Raw genomic sequence first — 19,427 nt, forward strand, 5'->3', positions numbered from 1 at the left:
TATCCTCTCTTATCTCATGCTCGACATGTTTCAGTTATCCAGCCCAATAGTGGCTAACTTTCTTCAGGAGCTCATTCTTTCCATCACTGTTAGACAAGCCGGACAGAAAGTATTTGGAATAGACTCCAGTCCCCCGGAACCATTGGTGAACTAGCTCTATCCCCGCTTTCAGTGACATGCCTCATACTTCTTCTAGGAGCTGAGGGATGTGCTGCTCCTGACGGGGAACCAGTGGAATATGAGGGCACCTGCGTTGGAGCTCCAAGGTGTGTCCCTGAGCAAGAGTGTCCAGCACCCATCTGTCGGTGGTGATCTTCTTCCACGTGCTGATGAACCTCGATAGCCAGCCTCCACCGGGGTGCACGAGTGGGGGCCCAACGTCTTGGCCGGTTCAGGCTTGCTTGAGCGCTAGAGTCCTGCCCTGTAGTCAACGGCAACGCTGACGTCTGCTACTGTAGGCCTTGGAGCGACCCCTGTAGGCTTCCCGCGTGGAGAATCGGGCAGGTTGCCTGTACGATGTGGAGTATCCCTTGGATGATATGCTCGACTTTCCCCTGGAGGAGCAGAAAGACAACGAGCGATGCTGCTTCAGAGCGCCAAGGGAACGCGCCGTCTCTGTGTCCGTCTTTATGGCTTGAAGGGATTTGTTGACCGCCTTCCCGAACAGGTTTTCATTGTCGAAAGGCATGTCCAGTGTTAGGCGAAACATGTGCAGTTCCCTCTGGGACCACTGCAAAAGATTTAGAACCACAGGTGTTTGGCAGTAAACCCACTTGGTAGCAGTCTGTACCACACAGATTCACTTGGTAGCTGTGGCTGAACAGTCAGACTTCCCTCAAGAAGTGTTAGGCAGTATACAGAGTATTCACAATAGGTCAAGAGAACGCAATAGAACAAGTAAACACTGACCAGGGCTTGGTGTAAAAGAGATATAATTATTTATTTAAAACCACATCTAGAAAAACACACAGGTACTAATAGTAAGCAATTCAAAAACACAGTCCCTAAAAGATATACACTCCCTTAAAAGAATTTTTAGACAAGTCTTAAGTAAAGGCCCACTTATTTTCAGACAGCGGTGAGCGCTTAACGTAGATGGCACTCTAATAATTCGTTTTAAAAAGGGAGAGGAAAGCAGAGAATAAATTGAAACAGATCCCAACACTTTTTCACGAACACAACAAGAGAGGAAGGCAAAGTAACACTGTGAATTCAGAGTCAGAAGACCGGATCCGCTTTAAGAGGATCAAAACGAAATTTGTCCAAGGTCACACGGTTGCAGTGCACAAAAGTCTTGTAACGGTTCAAAAAGGAGTTGGACCAAAGAAAGGGACCAGTTAGAGGGTCAAGGCGGCCAGCCCAGTCCAGAAGGTTAAGGGGTTATTATTACCTTGTAGCAATCTTTAGAAAGGGAGGCCTGGCAGACACGGTACCTTAAAGTGGTGAGAACACTCCAGCGGGGGCAGTTGTTCCTGGCAGCGGATGCAAGTCGGTGCTTTGTCCGGGGGAAGAGAGGATCTCGTCGGGGAAGAAGACAGGAGTCCGTTGCACTGCCAGGGAAGAAACCACCGCGGAGTTTCTCAGGTACAAGGAGCGGTCCAGTGGTAAGTGGCTATCCGGCTGCCGGGGTGCTTGGCACGGGCAGTTCGACCACAAACCGGTCTGGGGTGCAAAGAAAAGAAGGTAAACTGGTTGTGCCCACCAGTCAGGGGAAGAAGCCTCTCCAGCCGGGAGAGATCTTCTCTGTCGTCGGGAAGTGGTGAGTTGGTTCCGCAGGGCTCCACCGGTGGTGTTGTCGTGGTAGGTCGGCTCAGCTTCTCCTTCGTTGGATTCTCAGGTCCTGTGGCGACTTCTGAAGTTCCAGTCCCCAAAGCCCTGCTTTTATGCAGCATACCCCCATTCACTCAGCCTAGCTGTCAATCAAACATGCTAAGTGGTGAGCCGGCCGGCTCACCACTTGGCCAATCACACAAGAGTGCGACTTGAGTTACCAAGGTAACTCAGTCCAGGGTGCCTAAACCCCCTCCCACACCCGCTGTGGTACCCAGACAGGGTGGCACCACTTTTGGAGGCTTCTGTGGAGAAGCCCGCCAAAAAGTGGAACAAAGGGCTCGACTTGGGTTGGAGTCACAGAAGAGAACACAAACGCCATTTTGGAATCGAGTCCTGGCAAAAAATACCAACCGGCGAATTAATATTAATTAAATAAACCGCCGGTATGTTCGAGGCTATTAGAATTAAATAATTAAAGTTGGTAGCCTCGAACAATGGGAAAATCCCATAGGGAAATATTTGCGGTCGAATATAAAAAGTAGTTTCCACTGCCACCAGCCAAAACTCAATCAGGGGGGACGGAGACGTGCCCCCTCGACTAACAGACCCCGGGGCAATCAAATTGCCCCGACCAGTACGTCCACAATATGATGGTTTGGACTGGATTCTGTTAATAATTTGGGACTAGTAAAGCCAATGGTGACTTTACATGCCCTGGGAGACAGTAGTCAGTCCCAGGGTATGGAGTCTATGGTGGGGTGTCAGTATGACACCCCTGTGTCACTACACGGAGGGTGCTGTGTAACACACATAGTAAAAACACATGAGACCCTATGGAGTTAAGGACCCCATAGCCCATAAAACACATTAACAGTCAAAGGAACACCATAAATCATGTCCAAGAGTGGGAGAAAAAGAGTCTCACTCTTGGCAGGAGAAAAAAACAAACTTCAGAAATCCAGCAAAGCTGCTGGGGGACTCATTAGGTTAGGAAATTCAGCCTAAAGAGAGAATTCTCTCTAACATCCAGCACCTTTGCATGATCATCCTGGTGAAAGTTAGTGGCATTCAACCATCCCTGCCGACGAAGTCAAACACTGTTTCCCATCTGTCCCAAGCCTGTGTCAGCATGGTCCAACCCCACCTCCCCTTCCTGGAAGAGTGCGATTTTCTAGTTGTCAGGAATGAATTCCAGGAGAGGGCCCAGCTTGTACCAGAGCTCCTGGTCGTACCTGGACAAGATGGCCAGACCATTAGGCGCTTTGATCAAGGATGCAGCCGTGTGGACGACTCTCTTCCCCATGGTGTCCATCTTCCTCCCCTCGTTGTCTGGGAGGACCGATGATGTGGAGGCCAGGTTGGCTGAATGTTCCCTTGTGGTGGCCGACCTTAAGCACTTGGGTGCGGAGTCCGGCACCCTGTATTTCTTCTCCAACCTGTCTTGTTTGGGCAGAGCTGTGCATGGGTTTTTCATGAAGGCTAGATCTTCTTCCCAAATGTCGTCAAAAAAGGGTACTGACATGATATTCTTCCTTTTGGACTCTCGTCGCTGGAATAGGAAGCCCTCCTTTTTGGTTTCCTCTGGCACCAGTTGGAACAGCTCAGAGGCAGAACAGCTCGGAGACCCCCGAGATCATGGAGTGAAATGATCCTACCTCGTCTGGTGGAGAGCCTCTATGAGGAGTATCCAGGTGCGGTGATTTGTTGTCTGCCGTGACAAGATCCTCATCTTTGTTAGTTCGTGTGGTCGTGTCCGAAGCAGTGTCCGTGGGTGTATCTGGATCCAATGGTGGAGTAAGGTCCTGACGTGGTGGAAGAGTCTGATGCGGTGGCATCGGGTGACGGTTTTGCTTGTTACGCGGAGGCTGGTCAGGGGCCTGCGGTACAACAGTTGCCGGTGTTGGGCAACCTTTGCTGGATCTCTGTCACTAGGGTGTGGAGAGTTGACAGGCTGTACATGGATATGTACCTCGGCTGGGGAGAGAATGATAAGAATACTAGGCCCTGCGCCGCCATCCTACTTGTGGACTGTATGGACAGACGCTTGGTCGTCGTCATCGGTGGAGTTATGTCCATTGGCTGATCATATGGAACCTGCCTCCTTGCCTCCCCCCTTTCCCTCCTGAGGGTTGTGTACTGGGATATTAACCAGTGCCTTTCCCCCCAGGGGTGCCCGCAGCGTTTGCTGCTACCTCAGTGGCCGTGTTGCACCTGGGAGGCAGGGAAACTCTCTGTGCCGTAGGGACGACCCTCGCGGTTGGGCAGATCTTCAACGGTATTACCGCTGGGGCTATTAGCGTTACCGCCAAACTCCCCCTCCCCCCAAGTCGCAAAATCTCGGCAGATTTTCCCCCAGCTCAGAGCTGGGGGTAAATCCTGTCAAACGTGTGATTTGGCGGATCCTTAATTGCGGCGGTAATGGCATTATTGCCGCATTTAAGGGTTACCGCCAAACTCGTGATGAGGGAATAAACCTTTATACTATACAATATATATACATTACATTCCTAATGCACTACAGTGGAAAAATCTAGCCACAACCTGTAAAGAGGATTGAGTTAACACATTTATAGAATTAGGCAATTCTTCCGAGTTCGTTCCCTAACTTTCGAGTTCAGCCCTAAGAAGAGAGGAGCATTGTGCTCAACAGTACAGTTGTGGCAAAAAGCGGGTCTTCTTGGGAGGGCTGTAGCAAGTCAGGAAGGGGCGTGAGGTGATGGAGAATTGGTTCCCACTATTCGAGTAGGATCTGCCCTTGGCGGCAGATCAGTTTTCAAAAGGTGGGAATAGATAGGGAGCGCAGGCTAACCAAGCCAGGATCGAGTACCTTTAAGGGATACTTGTGCGTAAAAGTGATCGGTTGTGCCAGGGGGCCACCAGTAAGTGATGCAAGTACTCACCGACCTTCGGCACAGTCCGGACCAAACTTTGCCAGTTTAGTTCAGGTCGCCTGTAGTTTTGCGGCGCTCCGGCTCTCAGTGGCTGCGGGGGAGAACGTTTGCCACGATGGGTAGTTGCCTTTTCTCAGCTTCCGAAGGAGTTATGAAGAAAATTCTGGTGCAGCCGGCTTCAGGGCACAGGAGAGCAGAACAGCAAGGGATATACAGCGACCATCACCAACAGGTAGTGACCCGGGAATCACAGATACGTGCAGCGTTACGCACTCTCCTAATTCGGGACCCAGAGGAGCTAGGCCTGCATAATTTGGCGGGAGAACGCACGGGACCACAAGCAAGCGATGTCCCAAGTCTCGGGTTTGCACTCGAGACAGTGGCGGTTCTGCGGGTTACCATGAGGCAGAGCTGGACAGTTGACTGATGGTCCAGGAACACTACTGAAGGGGCTTGTTCAGTGGGTAAGCAGGGGGCACCGAGAGTAGTTGTTCCTACTACTCCAAAGGGGCGAAGCACCTTGGCAGGCCTTCTTGATCGAAGAAGAAAGCAGGGGTCAGATTGGACAAGAGCGTGAAGGGTACCAAAACCTTCCAAAGCGTCTCTGGCGGTTTCAAAAGTAAATTTCTTTGTGCAGGAGGCTTGGCTTTTTCTGTAGTTCGGTGAGAACTCAGGTGATCGACCTGGAATGGATGCAGAGCCCCTTCTCTTATGCAAGATTAGCTTTGCGCCAAAATCGAGGACTTCCAATCGAAGATCTGCTCTCTTGCAGGACCAATCACAGTCCAAGTTGGCTTAGTCATTCAGGTACTCCGGACATCCTGGCACCAGTAGTGTGGATTCGGACCAGAGAGTCCCAACCCGCTTTCTGGGCACACACACGTGACGGGCAGAAGACTGCTAAAGACATTGGTTTTCGTGGGAGGCTGCATGCCCAAATAAGGAAAACCTGGGTTACTCAAACTGGGTGAAGGCAAGAGACAAAATGACCATGGAACAGAACAAAAGACTTTGTGGCTCAGACATTTCCGGACTTTGCCACAGTCTTGAACCAAACGCGGTAAACACAATATGATTTAGTAAAAAGAAGTAAAACATTATAAAAAGTAACTGCTGCCACCAGTTCGTCCCAGGCACACTCGTACAGTCACCCAAAAAATCTTTCATGGGTGTTTAGGGCCATAAAACAAGGACCCCAGCGCACGGTACTGGAAGGTACTTTGTGCACTGTTAAAAAGTTAACAGGAAATGGCAATATAGTCAAAGACTAAGTGAAACATTGTTTCCCAGTACTGACAGTCTGAAGGACATGTCAGTTTCCCCATAACAAGTGAGCAAAAGTCCAGGGGACGTTCAGCTGAAGGCTGGGCTCCACTGGAAAAAGTCTGCATAGGACAGCCAAACAAAACCAAAAGGTTTGGGGGTACATAAATGGAGGGAAAATTGCACATGAATTAAATCTTTCATAACACTCGCCCCTCCCAGACTAAGAACAGGGGGAACTAATATATCCCTGGATAGGCCTCATGTTCAGGTCGGTCAAACTATCTGGACAACCCATCAGCATTGCTATGCTGGACACCTGCCCTGTGCTCAATTGTGAAGTCAAACCCTTGCAGGCTTATGAACCACCTGAGCAACTTTGGATTCTCCCCCTTCATGTTCATCAGTCACTTTAAGGGATTATGGTCAGTTTGCACAGTGAAGTGGGTCTCATAGAGGTAGGGCATCAGCTTCCTTAGGGCCCACACGACAGAGAAACATTCCTTCTCTACTCTGGACCGCCGGAGCTCTCTGTCCTTAAGCTGGTGAATAATGTATCCAATCAGGTGTTCCTTGCCTTTCTCATCTATCTGTGATAGTACAGCACTTATCCCAGTGTCAGAGGCATCTGTCTGCACAATAAAAGCACATTTGTAGTCCGGGTCCCTGAGGACAGGGGCCTGGCACAGGAAGACTTTTAAGCTATTGAAGGCCTTATCACATTCAGTCCAAGAGACCTTCTTAGGCTTCTTTGGAGTAGTGAGATCAATCAGAGCAGCTATGGTGCCATAGTCTGCCATGAAATTTCGGTAGTACCCAGTGAGTCATAAGAAGGCTCTCACTTGGGTTTCTGTAGTGGGGGTAGGCCAGTCTTGTACTGCTTGTACTTTACTGGGTAGAGGCTGAATCCTCCCTTCACCTATTCATGCCCAAGGTAGACCACAGATCCTTGACCAATCTGGCACTCGCTAGCCTTTATGGTTAAGTGGGCCGTCTAAGCTATATCATCCAGATATGCTTAGCAGAATTCATCCATCCCATTTAAAACATGCTCCACAAGCCTCTGAAAAGTGGCAGGTGCATTTTTCAACCCAAAGGGCATTACCCTGAACTGGTAAAGGCCTTCTGGAGTTGGGAATGCCGTCTTCTCCTTGGCATGCTCTGCTATGGCTATTTGCCAATAGCCTGTACTGAGGTCAAATGTGCTGAGGTACACCAGAGTTAGGAACGATTTCATTTATGGGTAATTTTCCCTCCAAGTGTGAACCCCCCAACTGTTTGCTGTTGTCTGACCATCCTAGCCTGACTTTTGCCAGTGGAGACCAGCCTTCTGCTGTACTGCGCTGGGCTTGCTCATTTTGTCATGGGGAAACTGCCATGCCCTTAAGACAGTCAGTACTGGGAGACCTTGTTTCCCTTAGTCTTTCACTTTGTTGCTATTCTTTAGCAACATTTTATCAGTGCACAAAATACCTTACAGTACAATGCACTGGGTCACTTTTTCATTTTTAAGGCCCTAAACGCCTTCAAAAGATTTTTCGGTGAATGTGCAAGTGTGCCTTGGACAGACCTGGTGGCAGCTTTTACTATTCATGTGTTTTCAATTATTTTTAAGGGTCCATACTGCATTTACCGCGTTTGGCCCAGGACAGTGGCCAGTGCCTAAAATGGCCATGCCACAAAGTCCTTTGGCCATCTTGTCCATTTGCCTTCCCCAGGTCGAGCAGACCCGGGAAATTCCTTATTTGGTCATGCAGGCCCCCGCGCAAATCGAAGCTTTTGCAGGCTTTTGCATGCCTTGTGAGTGCCTCCAGGATGTGGGCTGGAGCTGTCTAGTTCCAATACACATGCTTGGTGCAAGGAAGTCTGGTGTGCTGGGATGACTGGGACCACCGTGGTCCGTGGCTGGTCCACGTCTGGGATGGCTGTATGTGAGCAGATCTCCTATTGGTTTCTCTTCGTTTTGGCGCAAAGGAGTTTTTGGATAACAGAAGGCATCTTACACGCATTCCAGGTCGATCGCACTGAACATAGTAAAGGAGCCAAGAAACCTGAATCAATGAAGCAGGTTCGCGGAACCGCTGGTGACTCGCTGGAAGGTTTGGCACCCTGAGCCGGCTGTTATCCCGTCAGACTCCCTGTTTCTGATTGAACCTAGAAGGCCTGCAAGGCCACTTCGACCCATTTGAATAGTGGAACCAACTATTCTCGGCACCTCCAACTTAACCTGTAAGTGTGCCTTTTCAGAAGTGTTCCTGGACCGCCCAGTGAACTCACCAGCTCGTATGAGACCTTTGCCCTAGTACCGCCGCCATCTTGAGTTTTTACTTGAGCCTTTGGACACTGTAAGCTCTAGGTATAAGGCACTCTCCTACTGAGTTGTGTACACCTAGCATTCCTAGGCCTGGAATTGGGAGAGTACGCCTGAACCCGAGCATACGCGGTCACCGTGCCCCCCTGTGCCCTCAGACTTGCTACAGTGGAACTGGCCTGATCCCTTCATCAGGAGCTGAGAAATCGTCACTGTCCCACCACGGAATCATCCCTGCAAAGCAGCCCCCGAAAGCCGCAGAGTCGCTCAACTGCAGGATTTGAACCAGCGACCGAAGTGGACTCAACTACCGAAGTTTGGTCCGGAGTGCACCAAGGCTCGGTGAGTACTTGCAATCCTTACCGGTGGCACCTGGCGCATCCATCCATTTTTACGCATGAGTGTCCCCTGAGGGCCACTCTTCTTTATCGAGGTAGCCTGTGCTACCGAGCTATTCCCAACTCTTGGATCCTGTTCTGCCCTCTTAGGGAGACCATCCTCGAATAGTGGGAACTTATTCTTCATTGCCGCACCCACCTTCCTGAGTCGCTACAGCCCCTGAAAGAGACCCCCTTTTGACTTAACTGCACGAATTGCGTGTGCCAGACCAAAAGTACTTTTGAGCTCAAGGCTCCACTCATTTTAGGGAATGGACTGCCTCTTAAGTTAGGGTTTGAATTGTGAAGGACTGCCACAGAGATATTCGCACTGTATAACCCTTTTCTTAACAGGTTGTGGAACTATACTAAGTAATATCCCTGTTGGCCATTGGTTGATGGATATATGTTTGCTGGATTAGTGTTGTGTAGGTTTTGTTATTACTGCTGGATAATTACTTTTGGCCTCATAACGAGTTGGGCGGTATCCCAGCAGTATTACCGCCGGGATACCGCCCGGGCTAATAGCGTTACCGCCACCTGCTCCAGCACTATTAGCGCCGGGTCAAGAGTTGGGCGGTAATGGGTATTCCCCATTGCCCGAAAATGGGCGTTAAATTGTCTCATTTACCCCCAGCTTAAAGCTGGGGGTAAATGCTGCCAGTCTCGCGATTGGGCGGACCCTTAAATGCAGCGGTTATAGCATTACCGCTACCGCCCAACACGTGATGAGGCCCTTTGTGTTTTACTTAAAAGGCCTTTAATAAATGTATCTCTATTTTTAATATACACTGCGAGTAATTTGTGGGATCGCGTTTGCAGTGTGTGCTTATTGTTGGCTTTTGATCACCCTCACCCCTCCTGAGACCTAGTCTTGACCGCCGCGAATGCTACCGTTATTTGTCTGGCTTGTCCAGAAGGTTACCCTGTACCAAGAAGCTAGGCTGGCCTTCTGAACCCCCGCCACCAGGTCAGAGTTCAGAAATCCATCTTAACAAATTGGTGTACAGCGGTGGGATAGGATCGAAGGTACCCAGTGTTGCGCACTGGTAAATGTACCCAGATTACACTTACCCAGGACACATAGTGACCTTAGTAGTAATGTAACAGTAAAGGCTAATGACCTATCTTAAAACATGGAAGCAATAACGAACATAACCTTGAATGCTTCCAAGTCAGAAACACTGAGGATGATGTGTACTGAGAGAGGCTTATCTGCTTAAGGTACAAGCAGTGAAATTATCCAAAGGATCATGGACTGGCAAGAGGCGCAACTCGATGCCATTACCTCAGATGAGAGCGCAGAAGGTGGTGGGGATGCTCTCACTGACAGCTCTAGCAGAGCTGTTGCTGCACTCATACATGGGGCCATGAAGAAAGAGATAACGTGGACTCCCAAGTTTTATCTGTCAGCTCTGATGCTGAAGCCATGCTTGAATTCAAGAAGCAAGAACTGCTGTTTAAGCAGAAGGAGCATGAGTTCAATATGGCAAAGCTGAGAGTTAAGCAAGCAGAAAAACAGAAGGACAGGGATCACCAGTTGGAGCTGGCCAAAATTCAGGCTGCAACTGGCTCCTCCAAGGAATCTGGACCTGGGTCTGAGTCCTCCCCTCATCCAAGATTTCCTAAAGATCTCCTCAGTTTGTATGATGAGAAGAATGAAAGTATGGACTGGCTGACTGCATTTGAGTATGCATGTGAGGTGCAAGGGGTTGTGGATGCTGACAAGATTGCATGGCTTCTCAGTCGACTACTCGATTCTGGCTGCTGTGCCATTATGGAAATGTCTAAGACTGATAGAGTAGATTTTGCTAAATTTTAGCAAACTCTCATGTTAAAGGTTGGGAAGATTCCTGCTCAATACTTAAAGAGATTCAGATAGTACACAAAGAAAGAAGGTAACACTTGCATGTCCTATGTTACTGATTCCCTGAACAACTTGACTGGCTGGATTGAAGGCTCTATAGTCACCACCCTTGAGGGTATGATATGTTTAGTCATGCTTGACATTTTTATTTTGCATCTTGTTCCCCTGAGCTTAAGCAGCACTTGGCTAATTCAAAGGAGATAGATCCTAAGAAGCTGGCTAGTGCAGCAGATGTGTGGGTGTCACACAGAGTGCTGCATAAGGACAAGTCTACTCCTGGTAAGCGGGGGGGGAGCACAAAGATAAGGAATGTGGGGGATCTGATAAAACTTCCTCCCAAAAGAGCCACAAAAAGAAAAACAAGGGTAAGTCCTAAGAGAATCCTCAGGGTAGTGAGAGTTATACTCCCAGACATAACTCTGGTTATATTAAGCCTCCCTATGTCCCAAGACCCAGGGGACCTTGTGGGGCTTGTGGAGCAAATGACCATGTGAAGGGGGACCCCAGATGTAAGGTCAAAACATTGGGGGTTCACTCTGTGTCTGGCCTTCCCCCTCCTATGAGGAGGAAGAGATCACAGGGGTACCATTCTCCTCAGACTCCTTCCCCAGTGGGATAGAATCTGAGGTAGTTCTAGATTCCCTGGGTTCCTGGGAGCCTAAAGTCTCAGAGGCTTATGCTAGCATTCCAGACAATACCATGCACTACTTTGAGGACAGTGGGCCTCATTATGACCCTGGCGGTAGGGGGTTAACGGGGCCGATATGTTAACCCCCTACCGCCTCATCACGAGGTCTCCTCACGGGACCCGCTAAGGACATCTGGTAAAACTAGGAGTCCTAAGCGGGTCCCGCAAGCAGACCAGGATGCAAACAACGGGCCCGTCATTAACGGGCCCGTTGTTTGCATCCTCCCCATTCCCATTGAGCCCTATGGGGGCTCAAATGGGAATGGAGATTTACTGGGTCCGGGTTCCCTGAATGGGGAAATACCAGGCCCTCCAAGGTCGGAATGGCCCCGTATTTCCCCATTCAGGGAACCCGGACCCGGTACCCGGTATGGGGGTAGCCATGCAGGCTACCTCCATTGTCGTAATTTGGCCCAGTGTGCTAATCAATGGAGTAGATACTCCTGCCCTTAGGCATAGTGGGGGCAGCAGAACTGTGGTGTATTCCACTTTGGTAAACCCAGAGGAGCATGCATGAGCTCCAGTGATGCCCACCAAGTTAGCTGATGGCCCCCTCTCAAGTTCCCAGTAATGTCTGTAAATCTTACTATAAATGGTACTATGGTCAGGATTCCGGTGAGCATACAGAGGCAAGTCCCAGGTAAGGTCCCGCTAGGAAATTATCTTAGAGACTTGGGTCTTGTGGGTAGCACAGCAGAGAGACCATACACAAGGTCACAAGGGCTGCATTGGCCAAGATCAAAGCCAAGCCTAGGCCAAAGGGAAAACCCAAGGCTAAAGGGGTCAAGAAATACAAAAGAGGGAAAGAAAACATTCCCCCTAACTCACCTAACACTGAGGTGGAGGTAGTTGGCCAGACACCTGAACCTGACGAGGAAGAGGTGTTTCCTGAAATTCTTAATCCACATGACCACCCTGTACTCCAAAGTTTAATGGTTGAAGGTGGTCCTGATAGGGTTGAGTTTAGTAAGGGCCAACATGAGTGCCCATCTTTGGAAGGCCTAAGGAGGAAGGCCTGCTTCCAGCTTGAGGGTGAACCTCCTGGGAAGCACAGGATTTATTGGGAAGGTAGGCTCCTCTACAGTGAGCCCACAGAGTCTACAGAAGGAGGCCATAGGAGGTTAGTGATTCCCCTTAATGTAAGACCCTTCCTCCCGCAGCTGGCGCATGAAGTCCACCTTGCTGGTCACCTTGGCATCAAGAGAACCAAGCAAAGGTTAGCCATGCACTTCTACTGGCCCAAGATGGGGGTCCAGGTAGAAAGTCACTGCAGGAGTTGTGCCACATGCCAGTTATCTGGGAAAAGTGGCACAACAATCCCATCTCCATTGGTATCACTCCCAGTTGTGTGGGTACCATTTGAGAGGGTATGGATTGGCATTGTTGGTCCCCTTGACCCTCAGACATCCTCGGGCAATAGGTTTATCCTGGTGCTGGTCGACCATGCCACCAGGTATCCCGAGGCCATCCCATTGAAAACTGTAACTGCCAAGTCAGTTGCAAAAGCTTTACTTGGAATTTTCACTAGGGTTGGCTTCGCTAAAGAAGTTGTGTCTGATAGGGGCATCAACTTCATGTACAAGTACTGTAAGAAGATTCAATTCAACACTACAGCTAAGTCAATGCCTAGTCTGGGATACTGAATGGAAACCCTTATTGATATATCTTTATGTCCAGTTCACGAGTTCTGGATAACTACCCCTATATAACACCCCTCTCTTAGAATCCCCCTGACCGCACTGAGCCAAGAAGTAGTTCTGTTTTGCAAGTTTAAAAGGTTTATTTGAGAAATAAGACAAAATATAGATACCACGCTTTTATAATAAATTAATAATTGATATCGCCCTTATAAATATAATGTTAATCAACAATGGGTAATCTGACACTAGCACACTTCTTTATAATCAATGAGGAGTTAGTATAGGATGGATCAAGTAGCAAAAATACTTTTATGATTTCAAGGGAAAAGCAATGAGGAATAAAAGGCAATACAGAAATACTTGAGATGATTTTAGCAAAAGATAATATAATCACTTTTTATCTGGCAATTCACCCCCCTCCCCTATGCAATGGAAGACATGGAAGTAGATGGAAAGAGGAGCACACAGTTCTCAAGAATGCAATCAAATACAATACGAAATTCAGTTCCCCCCCAGCAAGCTTAAAGAAAACCGGTATGAGTTTTAAAACACAGGCCCAAGTGCTTTGAATGTGGTGGCAATGAAGGGAGAAATATGATGAAAATGCTTTTAATTCCCTTTAGGAGGTTCAGGGTGAGCGAGAGATACTTGGGATGAGTTCAGGCTCACTTTAGCAATGATTCAGAGATGGTGATTAAGAGGCAAACAAATTTTTAGCAAGGAAAGAAATGACTGCTGATGGTTACACGTGGCTGGATTTTTAACCAAATCGCAAATCGCGGTAAAATTCGCGAGTGCGTGAATCTTGATTGCGGAAAAAGTATAAGGAGTAGGAAGTCTAGGCTTGTTGGAAAGCTTAAGTTCTAAGCTTTCAGAGGAAAGTTAAACCAAGTTCGTAGCCCAAACGGTTCCAAAGATATGAACGATTTTGTAAAGGTCGTTTTTCGGATTTAAAGTAAACTCAAAATGACAGGTGACAGTGTTGCAGCTGCAGAATTGACAAATGACAGTGGTGCAGCTTTACAAATGACAGGTGACAACTTCTAGGAGGCAGTTCTGGTTAGATTAAAATAGTTTGGATTACATTATTTTAAACTAAGAGCTTATTTCTGTCACAATCTGACCTAAGTACTCACAATATATTTTGGAAGGACTGGACCTCGTCACGGATCTGATCAATCAGGATAGCGGCACTTCACAGCGATCTGGTCTCTGGGTCTGCGGTTCTGCACGGTCTGGTCTGGCACTGGTCTGTCCGGATACAGCGGTCTCTGCACGGCTCCTGGATCTCTGCACTGGTCCTGGCAAAAGTTCCTGGCAAGGGATTCAAGCAGCTCGCCCGGCTGTGAGTAGCTTGCAATAATTTGAGGCCTGCTGCAGAGAACTCAGCTTGTGGTTTTAGGCCTCTGATTTAGGTTCTAAAGTATAAGTTCTAGGTTCTGGAGTATGTAGCTGGAGTCAGTGTGGAACTGGTATCTTCTGGATGTTGTGTGGTCCGGCAAAACGCTCCGCAGCAACTGGATTTGAATCTCCTCTCTAGCTTCCAGTGGTCTCTTTTTATGTGTTTTGAAAATGGGTGTGTGCCTGGGCCTAGCTAAGCCTGCCCCTCTCTACTTGTCATTTGCCTGAGTCCAGGACAGGCCTTTGTTCACCTCCCTGTAGTCCCCAGCTGCTCCACCCCTAATCTAATCAGAGAGGTGACAACTCCTTTTGGCAAGGGGAAGAGTGGCTGAGCAGGTTTTAACTCCTGTGGGGGTAGATGTCAGGCAGAATTCAGTTTCATTAAGCCAGGTTTCAGCTAAAATGTCACTTTTTGTTCCCCAGTTTAAGTCAATACAATTTTTACATATGCAGCTAGAATGCTGATTCTAAGTTCAAAACTATGACATTTTAACAGTTACAAAATATGTGACACTCAAAAGTAGGTCACTCAGTTAATTTAAACATTTCGATTTTGGTGGTTTTAATCCAGTTTCAGTTAGGCTGCTGACATGCATAGCACAGCCAGTTTTGTTATGAACATTGTTTTGGGCTTTTCATCTTCCCAGATTTTGTATGCACACATACTTCATTCTGCCAGATGTCTGCTGGTGTTCAGTGAGATTTTTGGATGTGTTGCAATGTTTGAAAATAGGCATTTTGAGCTGGCATTCAGAGAAGCCAAAGGTAATTTTAAAGCGTTTTTTTTTTTTAACAGGCGCTGCTGTTTTACCTTTGGCACCCATTCCACTCATGGCACCCTGGCCCATCATGCTCGCGCTGGTGGGTGGCAAGTTAGGCAGCCATTTTGGTGTACGCACAAACTGCGTGGTTCTACTGGATTCTGGCGCACATGTGGGCTTTTTGGCCATCTTGGATTTTCTAAGCCCAGAGCACCAAATGTTGCAGCATGATAGCTCAAACGTGGGTCAGGACACCCAACAAGACCCCCCCACGCGACTGCACTTTGAATTTGAGTCGATGGGGAGTCGAGTGCACAGAAGGTTTTGACCCACGCACTGGTATGTCCGCATAATCTTCTTCCAATTCTGCAAATGGCACAGTTCAGCATCTTTTCCTCCCTCCAGTCGATCAATCAGTTCTCCTTGCTGGTCCTGATGGGAGGATTGGGCGGTACCCTGGGCCCCTTGGGTCTCTGCTCCCGGTCTCCGGATCGTCCTCCTTGGCCAGTCTCCAGGTTTTCTTTCTCCTAGGACGACAAAGGAAAAGCGGCAATACCTATTCATGGACATTTCTCCCCCACCATTGATATAGTGGGGTGGCATATATATTTTAGAACTCAACTGATATAAACATGCATATTTTTTTAAATTAAGCGACAGGAACACATAAACTTGAGAAACACAGAATTTGATAGGCTATATGTAGGATATTTTAGGGTTGGAATTGAATTACTCTGGAACGGTACCCTCTGGGATTACAGAGGACTCCTCCAGTTGCTGCAAAGTGTGCCTGGGATGGCAACACTTCAACTGGTTTATGTGGACCCACTTGTCTTCCCCCTCTGCCAAACCGCCTTTGGGGATGCGGATCTTGTAGGCCACAGGGGAGATCTTGTCTATAATCTCAAAGGGTCCCTTCCATGTAGGCAAAAATTTGCGCTGTCTTGCCTGGTTTCTTTGGAAGTTGTATAAATAGACCCGGTCCCCCACCTGATATTCCTTCCTGGAAGTTTTCAGGTCATAGTGGGTCTTCATACTCTCAGCTGATCTTTCTAGATTCCGCTGAGCATAGGCAAAAGCATGTTGAAGGTGTTTCCTTAAATTCTCCACATACTCATGAGTTGTGGAGGCATTTATTAACATTTGCTCTTGGGTTCTGTAGAGAAAATGCTGGGGAAGCACCATCTTGCGTCCAGTCATCAACTCAAATGGTGACATTTTGGTTGCAGATGAAGGGGTAGATCTGATGGCCATTAGGACCAGAGGTAATCGGATATCCCAACCTGGCCCAGAATCTGCCACAAACTTTTTTAAGATGCTCACAATGGTTCGGTTATATCTCTCCACTGCTCCAGAAGAAGCTGGCCTGTAAGCAATGTGTAGCTTCCTTTTAACCCCCAGTATCTCCCACATCTTTGTCATTACTTCACTGGTGAAGTGGCTACCCCTGTCTGACTCAATCCTTTGAGGTAGACCAAAACGGGAAAAGATGTGGTTAATCATCAGGGCAGCTGCAGTTTCTGCCTTGCAGTTTGGGGCTGGGAGACATTCCACCCACTTGGTAAACAAGCATGTAACGGTCAACATGTACTTGTTTCCTCTAGACGAGCGAATCACAGGGCCTACAAAGTCGATTTGCAAATCTGACCATGGAAGTGTCATCCCCCTCTTTTGGAGAGGCGCACGGTGTGTGAGGGATGATGGCTGAAATTGTGCACACACAAGACACCCCTTCAAGTATTGGTCGAGGTCCTGCCCCATGTGTGGCCAGTATGCAACCTCTCTTAAGATTTCCAGTGTTGTGTGAAACCCCCTATGCCCGGCAGTGGCCGCGTCATGGGCGTGACTTAACATCAGGCTTCGGAATGAGGTAGGAACCACCCACTGATCGTGGCCAGTTTTGGATTTCCTTACCAGCAAACCGTCTTGGATCCGGAACATTTTTGGACATTGCATCAACACTCTTAGGTCCTCTTTCCCAATGTAATCGGTATCCGTCAGGGGAAAGTTCTCAGGGTCCTCAAGGTGTTGGTAAAAATTACCAATAATTGGATCCCCCTTCTGAGCTGTAATTAAATCAGCATCAGGGGTCTCCTTACTCCATTGTGCAGTTGAAAGATCATTGTGAGCATTTGTCTGGGACCTAGTGATAGCGGTGACCTGGATTTCCCGCAAGAGGGACTCTATTTCGATTAGATCCCCTTGGATGGCCCCGGTTTTGGCCAGCTGATCAGCTAAGTCATTTCCAGTTTTGTCTGGTCCCTCTACTTTGGAATGACCCTTGATCTTCTTCCAGTAGATGGGCATCCCATTCGAGGTGACCAGATCATCAATGTTTTGGATTAACTTCCCATGTTTCAGGGGTTTGTTATTAGCGCATAACATGCCTCTGGTTTTCCAGTTGACCAGGTGCTCCACGAACCCGTTCCGTACATAATCCGAATCTGTGATTATGACCAGTTCGTGGAGTTGATGCTGGACAGCAGTGAGGATGGCCTGATGCACAGCCATCAATTCTGCCACCTGACTACTTCGGGGACCAATTTTGGATCCAGCGGAGGGTTCGGGGAACTCCTTCACCCATGCATTCCCTACGCCAGCCACCAGTTCTTTCTCCCCGTCGTTGTCAACATGGTAAGAGCATACATCCACATAGACAGTGGGCATTCCCCCACACTTGTCTTCTTCAAAGACTTTGTGTGGGGAATTAAGGTATGCCTCTATGTTCTTGATTTTTAGACTTTCGTCCTCGAGACAGTTTTCTCTGGCACAATCATGCAAGTCAGCCAGACCTTGCGCGAGGGGACTCTTCTTGTTTTGGCCATATCTGACCTCCACAGGAAAGCCTTGCATTGACAGAATCCAGGAAGTAATTCAGGAATTACTGACATTTCCGGCCCGGATTCTGTCACTTTGGAGATATTGCAGAGGCTGGTGGGAAGTCTCCACTATGATGTGTTCCCCCTGGATAAACGGGCGGTAATTCTTCAATGCCCACACCATTGCTAGGAGTGCCTTCTCACAATCGTTGAATTTTTCCTCCACAGAGGATAAAGTTTTGCTCGCATAGGAGATTACTTTATTGACCTTGTCATGCTTTTGGTATAATACTGCCGTCAAGCACGTATTAGAGAACCCTGTCTCCAGGAAGAACTCCTTGTTTCTGACAGGGTAAGCTAGGCGGGGCGCTTGTGAGAGGCTTTTTTTGAGTTGTCTTACTGCCTCGGCTTGTTCTGGACCCCATTCCCACTTGACCCCCCCTTCAGGAGATGAATCAGGGGTCTGGTGATCTCTGCGTAGCCCTCAATGAACTTTCTGCTGTAATTAGTCAGTCCAAGGAGGCTCCTTAGTTCCCGCAGAGTTGTGGGGTCTTTCAGTTTCTGAAGTGCTTCCACTTTCTTTTCCTGGGGACAGAGACCCTGAGGAGTAATCTCATGCCCCAAGAAATTAACACGGGTCCTACACCACTGTGCTTTCTGAAAGGAAAGTTTTGCTCCGGCGGCCCTCAACTGGGTCAGAACATAACGGATCTCCGCTATGTGTTCCTCCACAGATGAACTTTGGATGAGGACATCATCTACATAAGCCAGGTTACTCCTTGCACCCAGGTCGGGCATGGCCTTGTGTAGGAAAATGTTGAATTCATTGCCGGAGTTGAGGTATCCGAAGGGAGTCCGGGTCCATGTGTACTGCTGGCCCCCAAAGGTAAAAGCCAGCTTGTATTGGTCCTCCCTACTGACAGGCACGGTCCAGTATCCATTGGTCAGGTCTATTGCAGTGAATACTTGTGACCCTTGAATCTGGGCCAGCCCTTGGTCAATGTAGGGCAGAGGCCATCGGGAAGTATGGACCCGTTTGTTGAGCTCCCTGAGGTTGGCGCAGAGTCTCCACTGGCCGTTTGGCTTCAATATTCCCAGCAACGGGTTATTGAAGGTGCTGTGAACTGGACGGATTATTCCCCGGGACCCAAGGGTCTTAATTATTTCAGTAAGGGACTCCATTGATGCGAGAGGCAAGCGATATTGCTTCACAAACACTGGAGTCATGCCAGGGTCCGTGGGGATTGTTGTTGTGTGGATGTCGGTGCGGCCACAGTCATATGAGTCTACCGCAAAGAGATCTTGGAAATCCAAGAAAACTTGTTTCAACTTTTGCTTTTGTTCCAGAGTCACACAGGCATCAGCTAGGTTGACTCTCTCTTCCACCATCGGCCTGAAGCCTGGAAAGACTTCTGGTTTGGCTATCTCAGCAGCCTCCTCCAGCTGGGTGGAGAAGTCCCTGGTCAGAGTGCTGATTTGGACTGGAGGCCTCAGGTGGGAAAGGCAACCCTCATGGGCCTGGAAAATCACCTCATCCCTCCTGAAGTCACAAGTCACATCTTCCTTACCATAGGGGAAGGAAGTGTACACCAGGAAGTTCCCCCCATGCCGGGTAAAAATCCTGTCTGGTGTTGTA

The sequence above is a fragment of the Ambystoma mexicanum genome, chromosome 3p (genome assembly GCF_040938575.1).
Source record: "Ambystoma mexicanum isolate Mex_15411 chromosome 3p, UKY_AmexF1_1, whole genome shotgun sequence".
NCBI lineage: Eukaryota > Metazoa > Chordata > Amphibia > Caudata > Ambystomatidae > Ambystoma > Ambystoma mexicanum.